Here is a 14,173-nt window from a genome sequence, read left to right on the forward strand (position 1 = left end):
CTTGAGGTTTAATTATATTTTGTAATTCCATTAAAAGCATAATCATTTTTGTATGTCAAAAATCTCCTATTTATCATAATGCTGAGCTACCAGCTGAGAATTCTGCCATTAGAAGGTAGAGCACTTTACAAAATAGGTGAAGTGTCAGTCATGATTTACTGATGGGGAAGCTGAAGTGGTGAGGATTGAAGAGATTTGCCTGTGGTAAGTCCACAGACAAGTGGCAGCTGAGGGAATGAAGCAGTGCCAGTAGGGAGCATTCCTCATCAAGTAACAACATCAAGATATTTGCATGGTCGTGTATTCTTTATCTTTTATTTTGAAGTTATTTCATTTTAGTGGAGGTGCCATTTTTAGGATTTTCTCCCTTCTCAGACAATGTGGGTTTTTTATGTGTATGTTTTTGTTTTGGTGGTTTTTTTCTTTGGTTGTTAAAAAAAAAAAAAATATATATATATATATATATATATATATATTAAAACAAGATTATCCAGAAGCGGATAAAGACCTTGGATCACAGAAATCTTGGAGAGACTATCTGGGGAATGCTTGAATGTCAAATCTTACTGAACATTCCTTCTGAATCTGGCTATCATTATCTGGTGTAATTCAAGAATATTTAAACAAAAGGTTGATCCTGGCTTCATTTTATGATAGGAACCAGTTTTTCTAATATATAGATTGCATCTTCTATTGTAACTTTCCTATTTTCTCCAATTCAGCCATTCTGATAATCAGTTCCTTGAAGTCTTGCAGCTCTACTGCTTGTGTCCACAACAGTATTTTATCGGATTTATAACAAATATGACACTGATTTAAAGGAATAAAATACTTCAGCCTCTGAGGCTGGCATTATATACGACTTTCTTCAAGGTAGTTTTTTTTGTTGTTGTTCTTCCTAAGTTACTATTGCCCCTGTTACCTTTATTTACTTGTTTGATTCCTTGGTAATTAATTTGATTTATTTGAAAATTATCTCAGACTTGAGTTAATTTTCAAATAATAGCATTGTAAAAACACCATGGATAAAAGAAAATAAGACACCAGAACTTTTCCTATCAGTTCTTAATCTACTATACCTTCTTATTTTTTTGCTTTCTTGTTTATACCCTTAAAAATGCTTACATAAAGATGAAGTTTCTCTTCAGGTTTAGGAAGTTGTTTAAGTGATGATTTTCATGGTTATTGAATTAACAGGTAGTGCTTTGATGGTCTAAGTTTTGAAAGCCTACTGTGTACTACCAATAAGCCTAAATTTATTATTAAACTCAATTTTTCACTTTTATACAGCTTTTATACTTTTTATTCTTTTATACATAAATGCTATACACTGAAGCCAGGGTTTATTTAATCTCTTATAATCCTGGAATCATTAAGGTTGGGAAAGATCATCAAGTCCCACCATTAACCCAGCACTGCCAAGTCTGCCACTAAACCAGGCTCCAAGTGCAAGATCTGCATGTCTTAAAAATTCCTCCAGTGATGGTGACCTCTTGACTCAACCACTCCCCTGAGCAATCTATTCCAGTGCTTGGCAATCCTCTTGGGGAAGAGTTTTCTTCATATCACAAAACCTGCACAAGTAGTTTGAGCAGTTTACACTTGAATTGGTTTTAAAATTTTGTGAGATTTAATCACGTTTTCTTCAAAAGACAGTATCAGAACTTGTGGAAGTTGCTAACATAGTGCACTTACTGTGCACCAGGGAAGTTAAAAAGCACCCTTTAGGAATAGAAGTATTTGTGCTGAAGTTATTAGTGAAGAAAAAAATAACCTGGAAAGATTTCAAGCAAATTTGAAGCCTCATTGTCTATGAATATTTGGAATGTTGCATTATATCTAAGAAAACCTAATTAGTTTGGCTTTATTTAAGAAAAATCAAAGGTTTCTATATTTTTATTCTGAAGTGTTAGTCAATTAATTTGCAAGCATTGGATAAAAGTTCTGCATTATTTTTTTATTGTTTTTTCCTCGTGTATGTGTTCAAAGTGTATTAGTAAGACAAATAACATTTTTCTTCAGAGGCCACTGTGGCCCATCAGCTAAATAATTTATATTTTGTGCTGTATAAATATGTTACTGCGTTTTCTTCAGTGCATAAAAAAGGATCCAAGTTTTCTCTCCTCTTAGTAGCTTTACATAGGCACAAGGAACATCCCTCCAGAGACAAAGGGGAGGGAACACAGAGACTGCTTTTAGTTAAACAATGTACATTTTAACTTCTGCCTCTTTCTCTATTTATTGCAGAAAAAATACAATAACAGAAAAGAATACTTTGAAGACTATAAACCCTAGAACTTAAAAGCTAGAAAATTATAGAATTACGATTGCTCAGGGGTTTTATATACATGAACTTTCCCTCTCATCCATAGGACTCCTGCTTTATCCAAAGCCTTTAGTGAACACAAGAGTATTAATCCTTTCATCATCTTGGTACTGCAGCCATTGCAATGGTACCCATGGATGTCAAAATATGAATTAATTTATTCCCATAGTATCTTCATGGAGCTATATTATTTCCTAGTGTCACAGTTGAATAGTTGACTGTTATCTGCTGCATAAAATAAGCAAGCACCAAGTTTTCACTAATTTATGTTGAATGATTAGAGGCTCTGAGATATTTTCCTAATTTTTTTCTCCATAATAGAGTACGAAGCTCTACATAGTGTCCACTATGTTCAAAACCAGCTCCCAACATCTTTGAATCCAGCTGTGAATGATTAATATCTCTGCAAATCAGATCCTTGATCACCAATTGTGAAATCCAGAAAATGCAGGGTTTCCCTTAATCAAGTGGCTCTCAATTTCCTTTTCTATGGAATATTTTTTTCCTCTTCCTTTTCCTCAAGTCCATTTTGTCATGCCAAATATTCTTATTCAGATGTACAAGCACAGCATTGATCAAAATTCACAACAGACCCTATACCAAAACAAAGATTCTAGGTTGCTCAGAGAAAAATCTATTTTTTTCTAATTTGGTCAGAGACAGTACCTTTTCCCTTGGAAACAATGGACTTTTTTCTAGCTGGAGCAGAAACACGGAACTTGAATCAGCCCTTCTGCATGGAAAACTTCAGCACCCAGGACCAGTGTCTGGAATATTACTTACTCCTTGATGTGTTGTAAGGAATTAAAGAGCACAGCTGTCTGTCTCAAACACTATTTTGACCTCAGAAGGATTTTGCTATGAAATAAACACATGATGGAGTGACAGGATGGTGCTGACTCCAGCCTTGTCTGGCTGGCACATCCTGGTAACAAATCCAGACAAAAATTACCTCTGACAAACTGTGCTGGCAAGCAACTGCTCATAAAAATATCACAGTCAAAGAAAAAATCAACTCAAGTTATGGAACAGAGGGCACCAGTGACCAGTGATGCCAGCTCCTTACTGCCAGCCACCATTCCTCTGTGGATACCTGGAACTCAGACTGTTCTAAGCCACTGTGATGGGAGCTTGAGATAAGAGAAAGATGGAGCTATTGTCCAAGTGCTTACCAAGATGGGGGAGACAAATGCATTACTGATAATGGACACAAAGAATGCAGAATTTATGGGCCACAAGGAAAACCAACTCAGCAACTCTGCTGGAATCACCATCAGCTCAGTAAAAAGTAATTCTGGTAGGGGAAAAGTGCAAACACCAACCACAACCCACTGACTCAAGAAACCTGGGCCTTTTCTAGGTTGTTTAGAAAGAGAAAAATTTATAATTATGAGTCATGTATTTTATAAATGCCATCCTGTTTATTTTTTTTTCTGAATACTACTGTGAAGCAAGGAGGGAGAGGAGAAAAAGGTTCAGATTCCTTTTTTTTTAACCTGTCTGCTCAATAAGCACTTTTTTTCTCTCACAGACTGCAAGCTTGTTTTGTCAGTATACTCTGCCTCAGAGACCTTTCAGTTTTCATTGTCAGTGCAGGATTACTGAGATTACTTCCTGTGGGTATTCTGTGTCTCTCAAACACCACCATGGCTGCTGCCAGACACACTTGTAGCCTCTTAGCAACTACCCATTCCTTGTCGCAGAGAAAAGAGGAAATTTCATTATATCAAGTGATGACCTATAGTATTGAATAATTATGTCAGTTGCCCTTCCTCTACCCACCAATGCTGTAATCCCACAAGGCCACCAGACTTGTCAGACATGATTTGCTCTTAGGGAAGCCATGCTGGCAGTCACTGACCACTTCTTTATTTTCACTGTGCCTTAGCTTAGTTTTCAGAAGGATCTGTGCCATGATCTTGCTGTGCACAGATGTAGGACTGACTGACCTGTAGCTGCCTGAGCCTTCTTTATTTCCCATTCCAAAATAGGGATTATGTCATATAACATATTAAGAACCAAAATCTTGCTCTGAATATGTCCTGGTGGAACGGAGTACAGCTCAATTCCTTCCCTTCTCCTTGCCATCAAAATAAAAATTGCTTTTTTCCCCTCTGCAGTTAAACCTTCACCTTGCAGGCAAGTCTGCATCGGGACTTGCACCTGAAAGTAAGTCAAACACCCAGAGGACATTTTTTTAATGAAAACTACTGCTTTTCCTTGTGACTTCGTATTCTTTCCAGTTATTATGAAATGAAAAGCATTAAACTACTCATTAAAGAACATGAATCAAAAACTCTATCAGCTCAAGTTCTGTGATAGACAGTTGCAATTATTATCTTAGAATTGTAGACTCATAGAATCATTTAGTTTGGAGAAGTCTTTTAAGATCTTGTAGTCCATTAACCCAGCACTGCCATGTCCACCACAAGTGATTGCTCCCAAGCAAAATATCTAAGTGCCTCTTACCTCTCCTCTTAATTCCTCGTAATTCCTCTTTCTGCCACTCTCCTTTTCTGATGCAGAATATATTCATATTCACTTTCAGCACTGAGAACTTCTGAGCAAAATATTCAAGGACCAGAAAAAGGGCAGGACACAGGGGAGTTGCCAAATTGGAATTCTAAGATTAACAAAGGAACAACAGTGAATCAATGAGCTATATGTGAGTTCAGATAAAGCTTCACTCTCGACAGAGGAATCAAGAGTAGAGAGATACTTGGAAAACCAATGTCAGATTTGGCCAGATGTCATATCAACCACTACACCTTCACAAGAGATCTGATTCCAATTTCTAGATGACTCTCTATTACTCCTACACTGCCTTATTTTGCAGGCCTTTGTCTTGCCTTTGCTTGAACATCTATTACCCATCAAAGAAAATAAATTTTTCTCTTGTTCTTGTTCTAAGAAAGCATAAAATTCCTTCAGAGGTGGAAGTCTGTGGAAGCTTCATTTTAAGGACTATTGGGTAGAATGAAAAAATATTCTTTATTCCGCTCTCTAAAGAGGGTCTTTGTCAGATGTGGAGGGGTTCATATCAAACAAAAAGTTCTCCAAGGCTAAAGAGACAGGAGAAAATATTCTTAGATTACTTATTCCCTTCCTTTCTAAAGAATATCAGGACCCTGATACTTCCAGGGCCCTTAACTGTTGAGATTTGACATTTATTCCAGTTTTTTCAAGTCAGGTTTGTTTCTTTTTTCTACTGTAGTACTCTCAGATTTCAGAGGAAGTGACTGCAGAACTTTACTCCTTCAAAGGGGGCCCAGAGATGACATGTAAGAGTTGTTAACCTCTCCTTTATCTCCTTTATCCACTGTTCTTCTTTCATATTTTGATTTCAGCAGTCAGACCAAACATTTTCTGTTTGATTTGCACTTTTTCATTTCAAAAGAGAAACTCATTTCTCTGAACACATTTTTATATTTTTTTCGAGTAAGTTTATACCGAGATTTCAAATTACAGTGACTGCTATTTAAAGTAATTCTTACATGCCCATTGAGAATAAACTAATGACTATTAGTTGGACTAGGCCTTATGAAGCATCTTATATTTTCCCGGCAGAAATTTGCATCTTGTAAATGTCAATGAAGTCCTGAGGACATTATATCACAAAGACATAAATGCCCTCTAGTTCACGGGATGAAGGCTTTAAGTGGTCTGCAGAGCCATTCAAAGTCCCCTTTCTGTGATGGAAAAATCTCATTTTTTGTGAATGCTTATATGTAGCAGTTGTTCTGGGTTGAACATTTGAATTATATGTCAAAACAAAATTGAATACAGTGGTGTTTCAATAGCACAAATGTTTGCCTTTACCACATTTAGAATATTTCTTCCTAGCTCTGGAGACCTAAAACTAAAAATCACAAGGATAAAAATATGTCTATTAAAAAAAAAAATTCATTAGGTGGCAAATCATTTCTGCACTATTACTCTTTGTTCAGTAACTCCTGCTTTGAAACACTGTTTTTGTAAAACCTTCATTATTTATTTGTTGCTTCTTTCATTCCGTCCATTCATGATCATCAGGAATTTTTCATGTGGCATTTCTCAAGGATTTTGCTGCAGCCTAGGTATGTTCAGCATATTGCACTTCTTTTTTTTCCCCAGATCAGTTACTTTATCAAAGGTACACAATATAAAATGACAACATGCAAAATTTCAAAAGTATAGTAAGAATGGATGTGTACCTCAGAAAGCAAAATAAATGCAACACAAATGTCTTTTTTGGTGACACTAAATTAATAGCTTGTATATTCTCTGAAAATCATTTGCTTTTGTGCCCAGTATTATATTTACTAGGCTGTTACACCTCCCACAAAAGTAGAAATCTATTTTTTCACTTGTTAAGAGGAAATTAACCTGATTTCACTAAGCACAGCTGCTGGAACACTGAGACATCAGGAGAAGTGCTTTTCACTGCCAATAAGCTCTGAGAAGTATTTTAAAGCAAAGCTTTAATTGCATTTATCATTTCTGAGTGTCTAGCCTGAAAGCATTTAGTTTTGATGTTGCAGCATGAACGCAATGCAGTTATCATGCTGGGACTTTTACTTTTTAGAAAAAGCAAGCGGGAGAAAATTTAAGTCTAAAAAGCATACTATATGTAAGTAAATGGACTAGAAATATGCTGATATTGGAGATACATTATTACTCAGAAGTTTAAATTAACTTTGCATTTTATCAGAGAAAAACAAAGAAATGCTGTTCTTGTTAAGTTGAAACATTTGGTCTATAAATTACAATTAGGTTAGTATGCTTCCAGAAAATAAAGTTGTAGTAATGAGTGTAGAGAGCTAAGTGCATTGTTGCACTTAGAATAAATGAACATTTTGTTCCTGCAAGTGTCAGATGTTCTGTGTTAAGTCTGAGCTAGGAAATGTGTGGAGAATATAAACACATCCCCCCGTGTGCTGTGCTGGACCTGCAACTGCATGTAACAATTTTTGAGTAACTGGCCCGAGCTAATTTGTGGTGGTTTTGTCCCATATCTATTGTAGAAGTGGGAGGTGTTAGCAGATGAGGCACATTCAAAGAGAAGAGAGAATAATGCCAATAATGTTGGCAGTAAAAGGAGCACAGTGTCAAACCCTGGAAACAGGCTCATATGAGCTGGTACTGGGCACCAAGATGATGATGTGTAAACAGGTAATCCTGAAAACCTGTCAGGTACAAAGGCATGATTGATGGGAGTGCACATCAAAACAGTAAGCGTGTAATGGAGCTGAAAAGTTGCAACTGTTCCAGTGAGTAGATGACGCTCTTGTTGGAGGTGATTTAAAGAGAAAGAATGTGAGTGTTCAATGTCCAAACCCTCTTGAGCACTTTAACTGCTCAGTTTGTGCATTTCAACAGAGGACTGGGCTTGCTTATACATAGGACCTAAAGACACAAGTAGATGCATGGTGTCCTAGGGATGATCCTGTGGCTTCTGCAGGAGGGAGGAATGACTTTGTCTTTATCACATTGTAGGCACTGGGCATAACTCTGGTTTACATTCTGTGTCATGAAAAGTTTGCATTGATGCTGCTTCAGTGGCAAATCTTGCCACAAATCAACAGTGTCTGCTCTGGAGGAGAACTGAGCCCCTTCTTTTTCTTTAATATGCTTTGTATCTGATCTGTGTTGATCAAAATTTTCCTTTTTCTTTTACTTTCCAAATTATCATTTTGCCTAGCTGAATGAAATGAATGAGTTTTGTTTTTAAGCTTATTGGGCAATTTATATTCTTTTTGCTAGTACACAGTTTTAATCACATAAATAATTCACAACTCTCTGTCCAGACCAACCTGTAAGCCTTCTTTATACACACCATTTTAAGCCTACCTAGCAGAGGAGTAAGTCTGTTCTCAACTGCCGTTGAAGGTGAGTGTGTCTGGCCAACATGAACCTATTGTAAAGATATTGTGTACAATCCTTGATTGTGATAGTTCAGGTGTGAGAAGTCTACTACACAGCAGGAAAGAGCTCTTTTCCTGTGTGCCACTTTGATGGTTGGACTGTAGTCAGAAAAGTATACTCATGACAAAGTGCCTTGCGAGGCAGTCCTGAAGGGAAGAGTTGCAGGAAGGCTGGACTTTCAACAAGGAAATTCTTAAGACTCAGGAGCAAGCCACTCCCATTGCCAAAAGATGTGCTGTAAGAAAAGATCAGCCTGGCTGAACAGAGAATTTTTGGCTGGAACTCAGGAAAAGTAGGGAAGTGTATCACCTTTCAAAGAAGGGGCAGGTGGCTCAAGGCACATTGTGATTGATATTGTAAGGGTTAAAGGGAAATAATTAGAGGAAAGCCTATAAACATTCTAGCAACCAAAAGAGGGTTAAGGATAATCTCCATCCTTTATATAATGTGGGAGGAAATATAATAGCAAAGGATGGGGAAAAGAATAAGGCACTTAATGGCTTCTTTTCTTCAGTCTTTAATAATCAGACTCCTTGTTCTTCAAGCACCCAGCAACTTGAGATGGAATACAAGTTGAGAAGGTAAGCAGAATGAAACCCCCATAATCCAAAGGGGAATGATCAGTGATGCTGCTGCACCACACAGACAAGTCTGTGGAACCGGATGGAACCCACCCAAGGCTACTGAATGAGCTGGTGGAAGAGCTTGCCAAGATCTTATCTATATCTTATCTATATCATTTACCCACAGCCACAGCTCACAGGTGTGGTCCCACTTGGCTGGAGGCTGCAAATAGGACACCCATCTACAGAAAGGGCTGGAAGGAGGATCTGGGGAGCCACATGCTTCTCAGCCTGACCTTGGTTCTAGGGAAAGTCATGGAATAGAAAGTTTTGAGTACCATCGTGCAGTAGGTGCAGGACAACCAGGGGATGAGGCATGGGGCTCGTGGCCAGGTCCAGATAGAAGTGGAGAATGGTGCCACATCCAGCTGGTGGCCAGTCACAAGTGGGGTATGGCTCACAAGTGGTTCTTCAGGGCTCAGTATTTGGGCCAGCTCTATCAATAATCTGGATGAGGGAATCAAGTGCACCACCATTTTGCCAATATTACCAAATTGGGCAGGGGTGTCAATCTGCTGAAGGGTAGGAAGGCCCTACAGAAGGACCTGGGCAGGCCTTAGGTCTCAGGGTACCTCTCTGTTTTAATTTTGTTAATTTTTACAAGTCCATTCTCTAACTATTGTCTCACAAACAGGAAGCCTTCACTGCCTACCCTCATCATTATTGAAGAAGTCTCTTCCACACACAAGTTCAAGACACTGATTCACATTCTTCCCAGGGGGACTTAGTATTTTCGTCCTTTCAATTTCCTTGCAAATGAGTTTGGCACTTCCATGAGAAGCTGCTTCTTGTTCAAACCTACAGTGACCTTGTATACAGCTGACTTCTGGGCTGGGAACTTAAAAGTTAGCTTGTCATGGACAATTAAAGAAAAGTCAATATCCTCTCAGAAAGTCTCTAGGAAAGCTTCACTGTGAAATGTACCTTTTGCCTTTAGCTCAGTTATTTAACAAGCTATTAGTAGTTTAGTCAAGCAGAGGAAACAACTGAACTGTTTAAATAACATTAGGAGTTTCACTGCAAAGGGCTGAAGTTCAGGTGATGAAGATTGAATCTGTCTCCTTAAGAATAAATCAGTTCTGGAAGGCAGGAAAAAGGAGGAGAGAGTTTAAGCAGTAGTGGACCCCTAAACAGACTTCAAGTGGTAATGGAAGCATAAAATTCAGTGTGCTTCCTTATTTTCTTCTACAAAATCCAGTTGCAGCTGTGGAATGTGGAAAAAAAAAAAGTATAAAAATCCTTACTATGTAGGCTAATAAACATATTTAACTTGTCTGTGAATGCTGGAAAGAAATGCCTAATAGATTTAACACCAATAAGATATTGAATATATCTTTTTTATTCCATTTTGATATACAATTCCAACAAGCCTTTGGAATCTTCATGGCCATTTTTCCTGCTTTATTCATTAACTTTTTCAAAATAAGGTTTTTTATTGCTTGATTTTTCTGACATCTGGACTGAGTTAACAGTAATCTCAGAGTCAGGTTATTGGAAGCTTCTTGAATCACTCTCCAGCCTAAGGTGATCCTCCTAGAAAGATGAAGGTAACAAGAAGCACACAGCTGCACAGACTAGTTTAGGAGCTGGTAGTGCAAGTCACTCAGTCACTTTCCAGGGCCATTACTAGCTAAAAAATTTCTTGGCATGAGCTGTGACAGTGGGAGCAATGCCAGAGTCCTGAGGGTTAGGGAAAGGTTGGTAGAGGTTTGTACTCAGCACTCTCTCTCTGTAAAGGTGTCATTTATTCCCCAAGCACCTGCTAGAACTTTTAGCTCAGGGGTGGAAGCTTGCACTATGAACCAGAGCTAACTCCTGCTTCTGGTGGTGTACTGAAGTTAATTTTGAGCTGACAGCAAAGTGCTGAGTTATGTTCCCATTCAGTCTGTCTCAACTTTCTCTCTCAGATTCGTGTTAGAGACAAGTGGTGTTGTTCGGGGATTAAATTAAAAAAAACAGTTGATTGAAGTGATTCTAAATTATTGAGAGAGTTTTTATTCTCCCCTGATTTCACGTGAACTCATGTTCTACCCATCTGAACAATGCAATCTTTTGTCTTCTAGCCAGTGCCACTGAAAAGCAGAGAAGTGTTTTGGACTGCTGCCTTAACATATGTCAGTCAAATAAGGCCAATCTAGTTCTCTTGTACCTATCTATAAGTAATTTTTGTGTCCTGCTATGTGTAAGCAGTTTGCACATTGAGATACATATTTACCTATGTTAAACTGGTAATTTCACCAGTTTATATAATTTAAAAATGTATGTCTTTGACCATTAATTCTTCTTTGGTACCAGGCTAATGATAGAAAAAATTAAGACAGAGAAGAGCTAAAATTCATCTGGTTCTGGAGATCTTCCTTGGTTCATGCAAAGAGCTTTGTAGTATTTTCTGAAAGTAAAATTTAGATTGAAAGGTGTCATATGTACTATTGTAACTTGTCTGGTAGTTTTAAATTTGAATAAATCCTGTTGTATTAAATCTGGATAAACCCATATTGTAACCTACTCATTGCCTATAAACTCTTCAGATTTGCAAAGGGTCACTGAGATCAGAGTGTGGGCAACAATACATCAAAGAAATACCAGGATATATAATTTACAGGTGGTTTTTATTTTCTGCTTTAGATATTTGACCAAAAGTAGCAATAGTTTATCTGATCTGTTTCTCAACACTTTAATGTTTATTTTACATTCCTGATCTTCTTAATATCTTAAAATTTTATTTTTCTAAATTGTGTTTTCAGTTCAACGTGAAAAGACAGATCACCAAGTGACCCCTTTTTCCTATCAATTAATCTTTTGTTCAAATTATTGCAAAATTTGACAATTAAAAAGTATACCTATTGGCTATTTTATCGATTTGTTTCCTGGTCACTGTTTTTATAATGATTTTTTTTTTTTTTTTTTTTTTTTTTTTGGCTAAAGGCTTGATTAGTGTCCAGCATTTTTTTCTAATGAAGACAGTACTGTGCTGCAAAAAGCTTAGAGCTGGAGTGATTGAAATCATCTATGGTTTCAGAGGAAGAATTCAGGAGCTACTGACAGCTATTTCCTTTGGCATTTCCCACTGTTTTACATTTTTTCCAAAAGTCAGATATGAGAATATTATGCAGAATTCTCACATAATTTTCAATATTTTCATCTCCATATTTAAATTCATATCCAAAATTAATGTTATTTGTTTGCTGAAAAAATCAGAAGGAACAGCAAAATTTTCTTACCTATAAAATGTCTTCTGGGACAAGAAGAAATGCCTCCTAAAATATTAAAATAATTTCCAGATTAAGGATGTTCAAGCCATAAATTCTTCCTTCTTAATACACAGCCTTTCTATGTGTGGAGCTCTAAGCCTGGCTGTTTTAAAGAGGTTATTTTAATTAGCCTAACTCAATATGTCTTCCACTCTTTTCTTTATAATGAACTATGTTTTCAAAGCTCTTTTTTCAATCCACATCTTTGATCAACATTTACTTGAGATTCATTCTGCATTTTGATAAAAGATTTTAAGAAGTTCCTAACTCTGATTGTTACAATATCACTGCAAATATGTGATCTGCAGATGACAATCTCCCGGCATTTGGGAACTCTCAGTCTGCTATTGCTGACTTTCATTTGTAGTGAATTTATATTGTTAATGTGACATTTTTAATCCTAAAGTAATAATTGTAAAAATCAAACAGTTACAAAGCTCTGAGAAAATTCTGTGCACTTCGTTATCAAACAATCAGTACTAGCATCAAGGAATTAATTTCTATAGTTGTCATGTTGAAACAATGCTTTTTATGTCATTGTCTCTGGATACAGAGTTCAGACAAAGTTCTTCCTTCTCTGAACACACAATAAAAGGATATAATTTCAACCAGTGGCACAGTGGTGCATCTGCACATGTAGAACACAATTCTTTCACTGCCCTGTTCACAAAGCTAGTGCATAATTTCTCATCTGCCTCAGTATCTAAGTAGACTTTTGGTGTATTTTGAATACATACTGTCTGACCTTGAAGTTCTCCACTTAAATAAGACTTCAATAGGAGGTGCAATTAATCAGTTGCAGCACTGTGCAACCATTCTAGTTTTCTAAGACCAATTTTGACATTGAGTTAATATGTTTTGCTAGGAGAATCCCATCTTCTCTGGTCAAGAGTGAAATAGCTTTCACATCTACCTATATATCCAATATATAATAATGAAGAATCATTCAACATTACAAAGTAGCTTGGGAGCCTCAGAAAAAAGACACAAAATTTAGGTGCAAAATATTATCTGAGATTAACTCCCTCATGAAATTATGTCCAACACCACTTTCAGAACTAAAGCCTAAAATACACTCATTGAAGTATGCCAATTGCAGAGTGCATATTTAAAAACAAATTTAATTGCATATAACTACAAAAATCAGGAAAAAGGTCCATGTATGGAAATCTGCCTCTTTAGAGACATGAGATATTGAATGTGTCATACTCAATATATGTTAATTTTATTGCCTATAGAGAGAGCTGCAATCTTTTAGATGTTGTGGTGATGAATAACATGAAAACAAAGTAGCTAAAGAGATATCCATTTCTTATTGCAGTTTTTTTTTTCAGTTTGTTGAATTTCTTACTTCAGAATGTTTTATAAAGTTAAGAGAAATGTTCTTCTAATCAAACTAAAATATGAAGAAAAACTCTTTTTAAATTTGTTAGGGTTTTTTTTCCCTTTTCTCCTTTTCCTTTCTACAGTGTGATCCTTTTACATTGTTTTTGGGAAAACAGCTGCAATTTGGACAGGCCTTTTGTTCAACACAAAAAATGTATTTTGATGGTATATTCAAAATCTGTCAAGTTTCTTCCATATGAATAAAAAAAACCTGGAAAATATATGAGCTGAATTGGAAAGTAAAATCTGAAATTCTTTTTGCTATTCTAGGCACAGCATTAATGACATTGAAGAAAACTCAGTCACTGATAGTGATGAGATAGGCCTGCCAAAACTTTCTTCTACATTTCTGTTATTGTTCTACAGTTACTATATGCAAATGTTTTCTGCTAAACAATAGCAAGTTAAAAAGTTCAGAGTTAAGAAGGGACAAGAGAGACAAGATTGATAGTGAAAAAGCTTAAAATTTCTGTGTAAGTGTTTGATCTTGATGGACAGCAGGTGCCCACTGAGCCTCTCTCTGTCACTCCTCTCCTCAGAGGGAAAGGCTGGGAGAAAATCAGATTAAAAAAATCTCATGGGAGATGATAAGGCAGTTTAATAAAGGAAAAACAAGGGTTGAAGATGTGAAAGCAAAGGAAAACAAAAGATTTTATTCTCTAATTCCCATCAACAGGCAACGT

Source organism: Erithacus rubecula (assembly GCF_903797595.1).
Source record: "Erithacus rubecula genome assembly, chromosome: 1".
In the NCBI taxonomy this organism is placed as follows: domain Eukaryota; kingdom Metazoa; phylum Chordata; class Aves; order Passeriformes; family Muscicapidae; genus Erithacus; species Erithacus rubecula.